Source organism: Lates calcarifer, linkage group LG21, assembly GCF_001640805.2.
Source record: "Lates calcarifer isolate ASB-BC8 linkage group LG21, TLL_Latcal_v3, whole genome shotgun sequence".
NCBI lineage: Eukaryota > Metazoa > Chordata > Actinopteri > Centropomidae > Lates > Lates calcarifer.
In genome coordinates, this window is record NC_066853.1 from 8863877 (window position 1) to 8879150 (window position 15274).

Sequence of the window (15274 nt, forward strand, 5' to 3'; positions counted from 1 at the left end):
GTGGGACTTCACAATGTAGTGATTCACCGAAAAGCAAACAAAGAAACTGTGATTCAGTAGTGGGCCGGAAAGTTTTGGCTTTATCGTATGTGGAAAAATGTCAGTGAGGGAGAAAATCATTATTGCAGTTTCAAGGATTCCTCTTTTTTGTACAGCCCTGAGTGACCGTAGACTGGTATACAAATTACTCACCTGTTTGGCTCAAGTCACAGCCAGTGGAAAAGTTGTCTTGACGGAGGGGACTTTAAATGAAGTCCTCGATTTGCTCAAACAGAACTCCACAGAGCTTTGAGCTCTAGTGGAAGCTCCCACAGAGGGGATTTAAACACACACTGCGTCCTCTGCCTCACTCCCTGCAGGAAACATTTAAAAAAAGCATCACTGAACACCGCCCTCTTGCCAAACTCAGATTGACAAAAGGAGACGACACGCACGCCTGATGGTAGAATGCGACAAGGCTCTGTTCAGTAGAGGGTAGAGTAAATGACCCTAAATTCAACAGTCTGTTCCACTCAGATCCCAAACCATAAGTGGCTTCACCCCCGACTGTCACCTGGTCGATTGCTCCTTTCATCTGACAGCATCATTAGCTGAGTCACTCCTGTCATGCGCATGGTTATGTGCGTTCCCTTCACCAACTGCTCCTGCCTGACCCTCACCTACAGGAGGGTTAGACCAGGTGTGGAAGAAGACAATGCATCCAACAGCTTTCTACAAACACAGCCACCCCCAAGAATGGACTGTCGTGCTGATTCAAGGGAAATAATGAGCCTACAGCCACGATGCAGAAAGAGTCACTTCCACACACATGAGCCAAGCCTCGTGATGCAAAGGTGGTGACAGTATTGCATTTGTATTGTGATGGTCTGCATCTAGATAATGAGATTAGCACTGAGGTTGGGAATGCCTGGGTAATGGAGAGCTGTGAAGGAGCAAATATTCTGTATGGCAAGGAGTAACCTGGAGATGAAGAGGACACAGAGCAACCTGTCCATCTGTTGTAGGTCTTTCCACACAAAACGTATCTGTAGATGCTGACACTGGTTACTGGTTTTCATGGCAGTTTAACTGCTGTAGAAACAGGTCTATCCAAGAGTTTGTTTCTGGTCCAGACCTGGACATTTACACCAACCACATTAGCCTAGTGTCACAGCATCAGGCCAGCAATCAAGGTTTTCATTTATTTATTTAACTGGGATGTTACTGTTAGATGTAAATACAAAAATGACCTGGTTAGCTTTAGGGAACGATCGTGGTTTGGGGTAAAATTACTTTGTTAAGGTTAAGAGACCTTTGTCAACATGCTTACAACTATCAACACCTGGTAAAGGTTATAGAACAGTCTTGCTAAGAAAGTTATATGTATACCATTTTTGGTCTATTTCTAAAATACTGTAGTGTGTTTGGATTTTGCACTTGTCCCTGAACATTATATAAAGCTGTAAATGATATGGACTGTTTCCTCTCCAACCCAATCTTATAATAGTTATTATTATTTATTTATCAGGATTAGTACCTGCACAGGGAGAAGAAAGCTCATTGCGGTGAAGATAAAGGTCATGAAAGGTTAGCGACTTCTCCCACTGCTCACAGTCAGTGCTCAGTCAGAGAGAGTGAGAGGTGAAGAGAGCTGACAAGAGATGTAGAAGAAGTGAGTGAGTAAGATGGAGGGAGGGAAGGAGGTGGAGTTACTGTGACATAAAAAAATAGGGAATGGTTGGTGTGAAAAAGAAAAGAGGGTGAATGATGTTGCACGAGGATGGATTGGAGAAAAGGAAAAGAGGAGACAGAATAAATGGAGAGCAGGAGAGGGGGGACCTGAGAAATGGCAGGAGAGACATAAACCAAAAGAGAATAAAAGAGGGTATAGATGGGAGGAGGTTAAGAGACAGAGCGGATTTCACACAGTAGACCACTGACGGATGGTTGGCATTTAGCTCCCCACTACCTCCGGAAATAACTAATTAAGCATGGACTGGTGTGTGTGTGTAGAGGCAGACGTGTTGGCGCATGAGGACCAGGCTAGGAACTGTGAAGAGAGAATAAATGATTTTATTTGAATCGTAAAAGTGTCATGTTCATAATTTCTATTAAGACATGTTTTATTTATTTGGTAAGAGCACAGTTTTTACTGTGCAGCCTGTGCCTGGTCTTGGTGGTGCTTCTGTGTATTTCTGTTTAAAAGGGAATTAATTCTTGTGATATCTGTTATTTTTCTGAAAATGGCTATATTTGCTCCATTAAAACCCAGAGAAGGTGTAAGGGAGCAAAAGTGGGAGGGAAATTAGGCTTATGCAGTGAAAACAAAATAGATTTGGTTCTTTTAAGATGCTTTAGAAATACGAATAGTGCTCATTCAGCTATACTCAGTGAATAATGCCGTCAGTTCAAGGTTTTACTCTCCACTGTCTAAAATAAAAATGCACAAGTTCACTAATTGAGGTCACTAAGAGTGCAAGATGATCAAAAACTACACAAATAACAGCAGGCAGTTTGAAGAGCAACACCTCCATTTGTGTTCATCCCAAGTGGTGAATGATTTTAAATTAGACATCGCACAGGAGGGTTTTAACTTTTGCCAAATGCTACCAGGTCCTGACACATAAGCTTTTGTTTTGATTACCTTTTATATCCAGTTCACCTTTTATATTGTCAGACTTTCCCCCTGTGGAATACATTTCCATGTGTCTGCTTTTTTTCTGCTTCTTTGCATGCACCCCACATAGTTTCTCTAATGCCACTGAGCCTCAGAGCTGTGGGATTGCTTTCGTGGAAGTACTCCAACACAGTTACAGTGAGCCAAGGGTATATAACCTCCTGGCAAGTCACAAGATTATTTTGGAAGGTTATTTTCATATTTTCACCCCTTTCCCTCTAACATCCAAACTAGAGTCCTACATTTTACTCATGTGTTCATTAGCTCAGAGGATCAACGTCTGTTGATCAAGTAAGTGTAAAAATGTAGCATGGAAACACACAAAAACACCTCTGTGATTATTATTTACTCTTTTTCTCACAGTGCTGCACATCATAATGAAAATCTATGTTTAGATTACAGTAAATGTCACCATTCTGTGTTTTTATGTCCATGTCAGTATGTTATAAAATATCACTTGTGCTGAATTTGTGTCATGAGTACGAAACAAATAAAAAAGCATGCACAGGCTAGCTACTGAAACTGTCCAATATTTGAACTTTGGATTGATCCACGCTCATTTATAAACACCCCTTTTGGGCAAATGGCATAGTTTCAGCTGCATGGGCAGTCAAGATGGAAAATGGAAAACTATACAGATAGTCAATATCTAATTCAAGAATGTTGTATACTTGTATACTTTTATTGTAATGAAGAAGATGGTTCCTCACCTACCTTGGGACGAAATAAACAGAAGCTCAGAGAATATATTTATTATTGGAGATGAGTTTTTAACAGCAGAGTACAATCGGTTAAGATCACACTGTCTTTACTGTAGCACTGTTAGGAAATCATACTGTACATCATTATCAGACTTTTTCCCTGCTAACTGAGACACCACATGATGTATCCACAGTCTATAAATAAGTTGCGTCTGTCCTCCTACCATCCCTTGTTTAACATCCATATTTTAGTCATTAGATTCTTCGCACAAATGCAAAATACTAATGAACACATCAGACTGCTTATTAAGAAAGATCCACTGTTTGCAAATACATCACCAAACACAACTGCTGTGCAAAAAAATTAAGTGTTATGTCATAGACAGGAGCAGCCCATTGGCTAGATAATACAGAACAGATTACTGTTACCAGTGCTTATGTTGTATATCATGCTTGTCAAGTGTAAGGACTTAAACCACAGGCTTTCTTCTAAGATACATTTTCTCTCGTCCATCTGGTATCTTCCTCTGTAGCTTGTTTACCCTGTTGATTATATGGAGATTTGCCAGTAAGCCAACAAAGAGTTGTCCCCAGACAGATTTTGCTTTACTAATGAGTGGAGGTTCTATAACAGAGTTTTGATTTATTAACAGCACAAAATTCAGACCATGTAAATTTAGCTCTACATTTTGTTTGAGCAGCAATGTTTCAAGTGTGTAGCCCCTCCGCAGATTTATGCCATATTATTATTGTAGACACAGTGAGCTTTTTGAATAAACTTTAATAAAAAAAAAATTAACACACATATGTAACACCGTGAGCACAATTAGCTACATTTCTTCAGGGCATTAGTCTGATTTAACAGTTCTGCATAGGAATATTAAAGAAACTATCCCTGCCTTTTTCCAAATAAAGCAGATAAATTAAATTAATGTGCTTGCAAAAACAATTTCCATGACTTTTTAAAGTAATAGAATGAAAATAACAAGAGAGAAATTTCTAAATGTGTCCATGTTTCCATAAATAACATGTAATGGACATCATGTAGATGGTGCACAGTGTTGCCACAGATGAATGCTGCACAATTGATCTGCAGTGTGAAAGAATTCCTGTGTGAAAACAAACCCTGGAGTGATAACTTTGCTTTGATTGAAAAAGTCCTGAGTCCTGAGTAAAGTGTCTGGGAGAGTCTGAAAAAGCCCCTAGTGGATGATGACTAATGTTGCTGCTCCTCCTTACCCAAGAGCAGCAGCTATGAGGTGGCACTAGCTTGTCCAGAATGCTCATATATGCAAATTTGTATGCACAGAGACGTGGAGCCAAGCGGCCAAGCTAATGGACCCCCATTAGTGAGTTCCACCTGTGTGCTATTGATACCTTTCATTTAGGACTGCAGACGATGTACAGAGAAACTATGAACAAATGTCAGCTTGAGTCCTTTTGGATCTTTTAAAAAGCAAAGCATTATTGAACTTTTTTACGATAACATAGCTTCAGTGATGTGAAGGCTGTTACCAGCACATAATGGGAGCAGAGTTGCAGTTTTTGTGCTGAAATCAGAGGTAGAGTCAGAGAGAGTGTGTGAACAAGGAGCTGAAGAGAGAGGGAGAGACACCTGAGACAATTGACAGAAATGAAGAGATGAAAAGGGACACACAGACAGAAAGCTTTTATACCAAATGGCAAAGTGAGAAAGTGCTCTTGAGAAAGAAGGAAAAAGACAGTCAGATACACAAGAGATGAAAAGAGACAGGTACAGCTTTCTTACAAAACCCCACCCAAAGAGACAAAGTGCTCCTCGAGTATCTTGAGCTACTGGCAAACACTTCTCTCTCTCTCAACACACACACACACACACACACATGCACATTCACACAATGCTGTAATGTTGAAAAGATCTGGGATTCACACAACTGAAATATATTGGCATGTACATACACACACCATAGCTGTCTAGGTGTGGATTAGACATAACATGCTCACACCTTTACTATATATGGATGCTGGTGTTAAATCTGCACACACACAACTTTGTGTTATTTCTTTTTCAAAACAGACCAAAAATAACCGTTGTGTTATCTCAATAGAAATATAATTTAAAAAAGTGACTGCACCGTGATGTAGCAAAAATTGTTGCATAAAATATTGTTTATATTTGATCTTTTTTTTACACTGATTAACAAGTCTGCACAGTCATAAATCACAAATCTGGAATTAAATAATGAATCCTCAGTTTTATTTACGTGACTGTCATGAATAAAGTATTGCCTTGCAAAACTTGGCACACACACTCACCCACACCCTCTTTGTGTCTCGCATACACACACGCATGTGGAGGCCTGTGCATAGTGCAGACATGATTTTCTGCTGTTTACAGTGCAAACAAACAAGCATTCCATTATTCATGTTGATTAAGGAAACAGTTCAGTTCCTGTGTTCCACTAACAAGCCCAACAAGAGGACGGGAAGAGAGGGAAAACGGCAATTGTCTTCATTCCCATCAGCACGCTCATAGACACAAACACACATATACTATACTGTACACAACATACACAAATACAGCTACATTTAGCTAGCTGCTCACTATCCATAAATTATATCTGGTAGCTCAGTTTCTACATTGTTGCACTTATGAAGGAAGTGTATGCATATAATGTGGACCTGTACATCAGTACTCTATAACAATATTCCAATAATGTCATTAAAAAAAATACAGATGTTTTTATACTGTGTCTGTATACTGCATAAACTGGATAACAAGGGAGGCAAGAATGGCCTTTTCTGTATTTTTACTGGTATGTCAGCAGGAAAAAGGATCTCTGGGAAACCTTGTCATGTGATCAAACTACAATATATAGATGAAATGAAATTAGCAAAAAGCAGAACAGGGTATCATTATAGAACATGGGACATAACGTACCTGGCTGTCACAGCACAATTAATGTAATTTCTTGGAGGCATAACAGAGGAAAATAACCTTGAGATATCTGAATGGCTGCAACATTGCTGGCACAAAGAAAACTTACATTTTCCTGCCTTCTTGCAGGGTGTTTATGAACAATTCCTGCTAAATTGCGTTTCCTATGGTGAACCCGACCGTGCATACTGATGAGAGACAAGATGCTAGCAGAGAAGAAGGGTTTTTTAAATTCTAAACTGCAGTCGCATTAGCTGTAACATTGATACAAGAAAACACATGCACACTCACACGCAGCAACTTACGTGAGTATACATTCTTCATAATTTCACAACCCTATATACACTAAATACACCTCCACCCACTCACACACATACATGCACACGGGTAATGTTTATTAGGTTGAAAAGCAGACATTTGGACCACTTCCCTTGTTTTGAATATTCATGAGCACCTGCTTTCTACCAAACACTCATGAGATCTCCAACACAGCATTACCACAGGCATGTATATGTGCCTCTGTTAGGCTTTGTACTTTTCTGCGTGTGCATGTGTACACCTGTTTGGAGTACATTTTGTTGGTGGAGAGAACCGTTTGAACCTGAAAAGATGGAACACCTGCCTTAGGGGAAACTGCTTTGTGACAAATGTGGAGAGTTTTTTCTTTCCCCCAATCATATCCATATTCAGCCATTTTCTAGATAAGATTATTTTAAGCTCTATTAATGTCCAACTCAAGTGGGAGTTGGACTCAGGCAAAAGTATTGTTGACGCAGACTGGGATCTTATCCTGGACAGAACTTTCAGCAGACACATTTTTATTCAAACTCAATTACAGTGAAAGTATTTTATAACCAATAGATGTTATGCTGAAGGAAAACACTTTTTGTTTGTCTTCTTCTGGTGTTATCCACACCGAGCTGTTTTTGGTAATGCCATGATTAAAGCAGTGTGTGGCTGGCTCTGCCTTTGCCTTTTCAGATTCTAAAACTGTAAATGCTTCATTCTGCCCTGGAAGGATGAACAACCTTGTATCTATGAAAAGTGGATAGCAGAAATGGCCTTATGTATTGTGTGCAGTATAATGTGATGTAGTGTAATATGCCTCTGTATAATCTAGAACAAAAGTCATGATTATTTTTACTTTAAGGCCAGGAGCCAGAATTGTGTAATAACAAAATTGCATCATTAACAGGGTTTTGCCCTTTGTTGTCCTTTCCTCATTCTATATCTTCTTTGGTTTTTATATTTCTTCCAATGTGTTACTGTCTGAGGGTAACACTTTTTCATGGTTATGTGTGTGTGGGAGTGAAGACGTGCTCTTTCAGGCAATACATATTGTAAGGGTTTGGAGTGGGATGTGGACTCTGTGGATACATTTTTTATTATCATGAGATATATAAATGCACATAAATTCATCACAATAATTTTACATATTACATATATACATTACTTACCAACATTAAACAACATGGCTGACACACTCAGACATGTGAACAGCCTTCCCTTCTTGCTTTTTTTTTTTTTTTTCCCCCAAGTGACATTATCAGTTCAAATGTTTACACTCCAGGTTATATTCACCAAGTTGTGGATGTTTTGCCCCAGCAGTCATAAACACTTTCCAAATGTGGTTTATCTGTGTGCAGCAGTATTAGAGGAGGGGCTGCATGGCTCTGCCTGTTCCAGTTATCAGAATACAGCTGCCATTTGGCCCATTTGAAGCTGTGGTTTGCTTACAAGGCATGTTTTTAGAAATCCTAGATTATTGGCAACATTGCTTGAAGGGGCCATATTTATTTGTGCACTGACACATATTTATTTGTGCACTGAATGAATTCTCAGAGGACTCTACCTATCAACATTATGAAGAAATACTAGACCATGAGCTCTATGTGAGTATTTCTGATGACATAATAGAAAATTGGCTTTGTTTGGGATTTTAGATATATTTTTTAATCATTTAGAGAGACCTGTGAGTTGACCTTTGCAAACAATGAGGATTGATTGTACTGAAGAACAGTTCCAGGATATGAATTTTAACACTGCTCAGGTCAGCAATGTCAGTGGTGTGTACGTGTTAGAGTTTTTCAGGCTGTTTAAACATGCAAGCTTGTACAGTTTATGTTAATAGCTCACACTTCTGCCCCAAAACTTCCACACATGCTGCATGTCACATTTAAGGTTAGGGCTTTCATTAAACATACAAAGGTGTAGAACATGCTAGTCATGCACTGACCCTGGTGTTATCAAGTAACCAACATCCAACCAACATGAGGACATATGATGTGATCTGTACACATACACAGACCACAAAGCCATATCCAGCTGACACAAAAGCCTTGATGTAGACCCCCACCCACCCTTCCAATCCAATAATTTCTCTGAGGCCAATTCTCTGCAGGCACATTCACATCTCTCTCTCTCTCTCTCTCTCTATCTCTCTCCCTCTCTCCCTCTCTCCCCCTCCCTCCTTGCCCCCACCCCACCCCCCACTCTCACACACACCCAGCTGTATGCCATGATTGGGGTTAAGCCTCAGGTTATTATTGGGGACGGTAGGAGGGTGAATGGAACATGGAGATGGTCGGATATATTGTTTGTGTGTGTGTGTGTGTCAAAGATCAGACGGGGAGATTTTGATTTAAACTCTTTAACTAAAAGACTTAATTTAAATGGAAGGTCAGTGCCAGCATCTCAGGCAACAACAAACAAGCAGTAATAAAATAAATATGAAAATTAAATTAAAACACACAATTATTATTATTGGGCCTTGCGGTTTTATTTTGATCATAAAATTAGAGATAGCATTGAAAATGGAGTTTAAGGACAAAAAGCCTCAACCCATAGAGCAAATAATAATAATTTACAGAAATTGCAATATAATACATACATTAGAATCTGAAACTGTGTATCTAATCTAAATTACAAAAATCCCACGTGACACCCTCCTTAAACTAAACCTGAACCTAAGGCCTAAATTTGAAAATGTCAGTGTTAATGTATTTGCTGATTGTATATGCTGATGGGCTATGTTTCAAATCAGTGCACCTATAATATGTTGCCACCTTTTGCCTTTATATTGTTTGATATGGTAAGCTAAAGTGATAATAACTTCCCATATAAATTGTAGATCATGGTGTGTTTGAGATAGGTCAGAGGAGTTATTTGTAAATTTTGTTATTGCTATAGTCAACTTTAACATTAACAGACTAGAAGTAAAGTTGCAAGTTCAGCATCAAACTTCATTGCTTCACGTACCAAGACTTATCTCCAGTGGTGGTAAGCAACAGCAATGTTTTGCCACTAGTTTTATTACCTGTAGTTAACATGCTAACCAGCTACCCCCAGTTGCGATAGCAACTCACTCAGAGATTATACTCCGAGGGCATAATCTAACCTCTTGTAAACACAACAATGGCAACAAGGTTTTGGCAAGCTATCATCACCACCACCTGCTGCTGGCAAGAAACCACATCTGGCGGCAGAGAACACGTACATTTAACCCCTTTAAGTTTTGTAATAAAGGTGAAACACATAAAAGCCAATTTCCCATGCAGGCACTGTGTAAAAGTAAGAGCTACTTCAAAGCTTAAATATATAACTTTCTGCACATTGTTGGTGCCGACACTAAAGTGACTGCGTTATACTTCACTGTGGTGTGTACTCAACTGAATGTAAATGTCCCTGACTAACCAGTGCTTCTATAATGCACGTCTTCTTTAATTGCTGAAGTGATTAATATGAAATAAAGGTTGAAGTGAATGTCATATATTCAGTCAAAGTAAGTTCACAGTAACTTTTGAATAGCATTTACTGGCATCATCAGTCATCAGTCAATCAGTAAGTTCCACACTAAATGTGCCACTTTTAACCTTTAACAATATTGAATCATGCAGATTACATTGAATTATTATATTTAAATGAAAAAAGGTTTTCTGCTTGAAATAAATTAATGCAAAAAGGACAAAAGAGAAGATGGTGAAGTCAGAGAGATGAAGAGAAAAGCAAGAGAAGGGTAGATCATCATATTGGTAGGGAGGAAAAGCGATAGAGAGATGGAGGCAGAGGTTTGTGACCGCTACATTAGCCTCTGTGCTTGTCTCCCTCCAGCACCATTAGCATATCATTAGAAAACATCTGAACTCACAGATGTTGGACTCTTAGCCTGGCAGGCTTGCTGAGAAGCCAACACACACTAACACACACACGCACACACTCACTGCAAATCTAGTGTGCTCTCAGGGTGAGCGCGCACATACACACACACACACACACAGTGTGAACTCCCAGATGTTTTATGTTGGCCCGTGGCAGGATCAGAGAAGAGGAGAAAGGAACTGGCACAGATCTGACTAAGAGACCTGACGTGAGAGATGCAGAGAGAACCTCTGTGTGTGTTCAATCAGTGAAAGCATAGTAAAGTACAAAATATTGAAAGCTGGACCTGCAGACTCAACAGCACATGCCAGTGTCCATTTTTATGTTTCTATTTATGTACAAACGTATATGCATGTGTTTAGATCCGTATTTGTATGGATAGGTGAGCATACACTGGCATCCATGCACATTTGTGTGTGAATGTGCGTACGTGTTCATACACTCATATTATCTAGGCAGTTTACAGCCATCTGCCAGCCCGTGGGGACAGTGCTGTCTATGATCCGTCAAACAGTCTGTATTTAGTCTGCCTTGCCAGAACCTGGGCAGAGCATTTAGACAAGGTGTGTGAAGATGCAGGACCATCGCACAAGAGGGTAATCATTATCTGACAGGCACCCAGGGATGGCGTTTAATGGTTTTGGCAACTAGCCCGGCTAAGTCATTTGCCTGTCGGCTCCATACCACCTCCACAAGGATTCATCAAAAACAAAGAGATGAGAACAACATGAGACACGTGCAGAGTTAAGTAAAGCAAGAGCAGATTGTGTAAAGTCTCATGGCACATGGTTTTATAAAGTAAATGAAATTTGAAACCTTATTTGAAAATGTTTTGTACTCTGCATAAATTGGTTTGTACAAAGCTTGCCAAAGTAGTACAGACTACTCAGCAGAAGAGGAGGATTCTAGGAGTTGTAGTAAAATGATGATAGGTGTTCTTGGTAGTAGTGTGTTCCCAACACAGTATTATTTAGGGATCTTTTGGAGAAATGTAAAATACAGTTTTTATGTATACTTAACCAAAGCGGCACTATTTAAATGGATTTGACACATAAATGTAAATTCTCAGCACTACATATACAAAGACAGACAATCTATTCAGTTCTCAATCAATGTTTGGCAACATTAGGACTTGGGAAAGACATTGGGAGTGTGTGGGGTGTGTGTGTGTTTGTTTGTGTGTGCGTGCACTGTAGTGTGATTTTGTGTATGTATTCCTTTTTCTGTGTGTTGTGACCAGATCTTTTCAAGTACAATGTCTATAGAAGTAACACACACTCCCTACAGGCAAAGGCTTCAGTAGTTTGTTGTAATAATCTCAATGTCTTCCATCTACAACTGACATGCACTGCTCCTCTACTAGATTGTTTTTCTTTGATCATTATTTCCATTTTATTTTATTTTTAAGCCACAAATAATGATATAATATATTGAATTTAAGAAACATGTTCAAGCACTCTGTGATCATTCTGTTTGGTAAGAAAGTTTGTTCTGCTATTTTGTACGTGATATACTGTAATCTTACAAAAAACTTTATTCATGCTCATGTGTTTTTGTGTGCACACAGAGTACAGTTAGAGAAAACCTCCATATTGTATATTCCCCTCCTACTTGTGCAGTGCAGAGATTTTGATCAAAGTCAAACAAAACACATTCCATCAGGAGAATCCACTCTACCTGAGTGTACATTTGTTAATTAGAGTGTGCATTCTTCACACATTCGACAATGTGACTCTTTAAAAACAACAATAAATTGTGCCTTGTCGAGACAACGATGAGCACAACTGTTCTGGCTTAATCTTTGAATTACTAGCTACCTCGCAGTTCCAGCTGCCTGTAATTTAGCCTGACGTTAATTCTTGCCAGTAGTCATATTGATGCCGCACGCTGCCACTCTGTCACTGAATCAAACCATAATACCATTTATTTACAAGTCACGGTTTATCGGCACAGAGGGCTATGATTTGACAGGTCTGGGAGAGACTGAGTGGAGTCTGTAACTGTAATGAGCACGCTCATTCAGTCAATCATCTGTGGGTTCTGCAAAGACCTTCAAAGCTCTTCAAAGGTTTGTGAAACCACAGGATGCGTGGGCTCTTGCTTCAGCCTTGCACTGGTAGAGAACAAGCTGCTATTAATTGTTATGACACTTTGTTACTCTTTTATTTGCGCAGAAATTTTTAATGGTCTTTCAAAATCACAAGGGCCATCAACACCCACTTTTAATATAGAAACTTGTTTTCTGAAAATAAAGCTGTATTTTACCCAAATCCAGGAAAGTTACTAATAAAAAAATGTTCACAAGAAGGAGGAGCATGGGTTTGCATAACAATGAGAAACAAAACACCTATGACTCTGTGGCATGCCCACTGCTCTCTGTTCATTACTGTTGAAATATTCCAGCCATCCTTCCTATAACGAAATCAGCCTGAAGTCATGGGCTGAACAGTTGCTGCGGCATGTTATAAATGCACTGTTCAGCACTGACTTGCATTGATCCTCACCTTACTTAGAGTAATGCGATGAGTCCCCAGCTGCAACCTCACAGTGTAACACCATCAATTGATTTGTATCTGCTAATGTTCTTTTTGTCTGTTTCCAATAAGATACAAGATAGCTGCTGGGGTTATGGGGGATGGGGGGTGGGGGGACGGAGTATTGAGGGTATGGCAAAAAGAGATATTCCTCAGTAGAAATAAAGAGAAAAGAAGCTCTCATTGCAGCTGATTGAGTTGGAAGGAAAGAATGGCTCCAGGGGAAAAAGGAGATGAAAAGATAAAGGTGAAGGAAGGATACAGAGAGGGCTGGTGGATACTGATATTACCCTAATGATGTGCTGAAGGAAATGCAGGAGGGGTTAAAGGAGGGATGGAAAGTTGGAGGAATACGGTGAAGAGGATGAGTCATAGGGCACATGGCTAAGGTGGAGGATGGAGCTGTAGAAGAGGAGCATTAGGAGGGTGGGGAAGGAGGTGGTAATGGGGAGGAGGAGAAGGACATTTAGATTGATGAGTCATCACACGCAGGGGATAGAGAAAGAAGAATAGAAGGATGGATGGATGAATAACCAGAGATGAAAGTGGAGGGGAGGAGGGTTTTTCTTGTAACCTTTCAAGCAGGAGTGATGACAAGTTGGCGAGATGACTGCTGGCACCGCCACAACATCACACCTGTGATACAATCTGTAATGACCTGTTAAGACATTACATATATAGATAGATAGATACCCATAGTCATCGCCACCATGTCGCCATTGTCAACAGAATGATTTTAAAGGAGGTTACTAGTATAGTGTCCATTAGTGTGTAAACTGCAATCTATGGGAAGTTTTTCCATAATGACCACATGCTCTGCATGATGACAGAAAAGTAAATAGTTTGGTCAAGGAAAGAAGGGGGAGGAGGTAAATGCACTCACACACAGACAAAAACTTTCAAGACCTCAAGGAATTTTTTTTCTTTCTTTTTTTGTCCTGTGTCTTTTTTAAACATCACTGACTCTTTATCTTGTCTCCAAGGTCTCATGCAGTTGTTTATGGATGTCACAAGGTCTGCAAGGGTTAGATAGAGATGACAGATACAGATGGGCAGTATCAGTGTTGTTGTGTGTGGACACAGTGCTGAATTTAAGTATTAGGATGCCACATTGAATTGGTCATAGCACAACAGAACAATGTACATTCACAATACCTTGGATAGATTCACAAAAGCACAAAATGTTTGATCCCCATTGCTTTGAAATCTGATTTTTAAATCTTCATATTTCTCTTGTGAAACTACTAAATGACAAAAAAACCCAGTCCAAATAGACTTAAACTAATTTAGACTGGCAGAATGAAAGAACCTGTAAGATGCTAGAACATTCAGAGAATACGAGTCTACAGCCATGCTCACTTCACTGTCTTAGTTTAGTATGTTAGCATGCCAGTTGCTAATTAATAGGCAATTAGTGGGTTGTCCACTAATGGCAGGGTTGGCAATTCGATCCTCGTTCCTCCTGTCCAAGTGTTAAAGTATGCTTGGATAAAACATCAAACCCCAAATTGCTCTCAATGGTTAGGCCAGTGCCTTGCATGTTAGCTCACTGCCATCAGTGTGTTAGTGTGTGTATAAATAGGTAAATGGATGAATGAGAGGCAAATTTTAAAGTGCTTTGGATAAAAGCACCACATAAATGCAATCCATTTACTCAGCACAAACAACAACAGAACTAACACACAGCAGAGGCTGATCAGAACATCATTAGTTTTGTATGTATTTAATCATGAACACAATGTATTGACCACATAAAAATTTAACCTGATGATGGTGCGAAGTTGAAAGGCAGGGGATTCACCAAAGTTGTTACATTTTACCCTGAAGGGAACATGAAGGTCTGTACAAAAGTTTGTGGTAATCCATCCAAAGGTTTTTGAGATATTTCTGTCTGAACCAAAGTGGTGAACTTTAGTGACAGACAGGCCAATATTAATGTTGGCTAGAAATATAACAAAGCTGGATTAAGAAGAAAATAATTGTTGGTTTGGGGGCTCAATAAACATGACTCTCCGATTTTTCTGATTTAGTGGTGAAAGGTAGCTGTTTCAGCCATGACCCAGCCAGGTTTTGCAGTCTTAAAGGCAGTTGAGATGCTGGCATTGAGCCAGATAGACCATGTCATGTTTGAACTCTGGCCAGTAGAGACTTGGCATTAGACATGTTAATTTGCTCTCCAAACATGTACTGCTGTTCTGCCATATTGACTATAATCTTAATCTGACTGAACACATTTTACACAATGAAAGTGGGCAATTGTAGAAAATTTAATTGTTCATGTAATTTACTAAGAAGTATCCAAATGAAA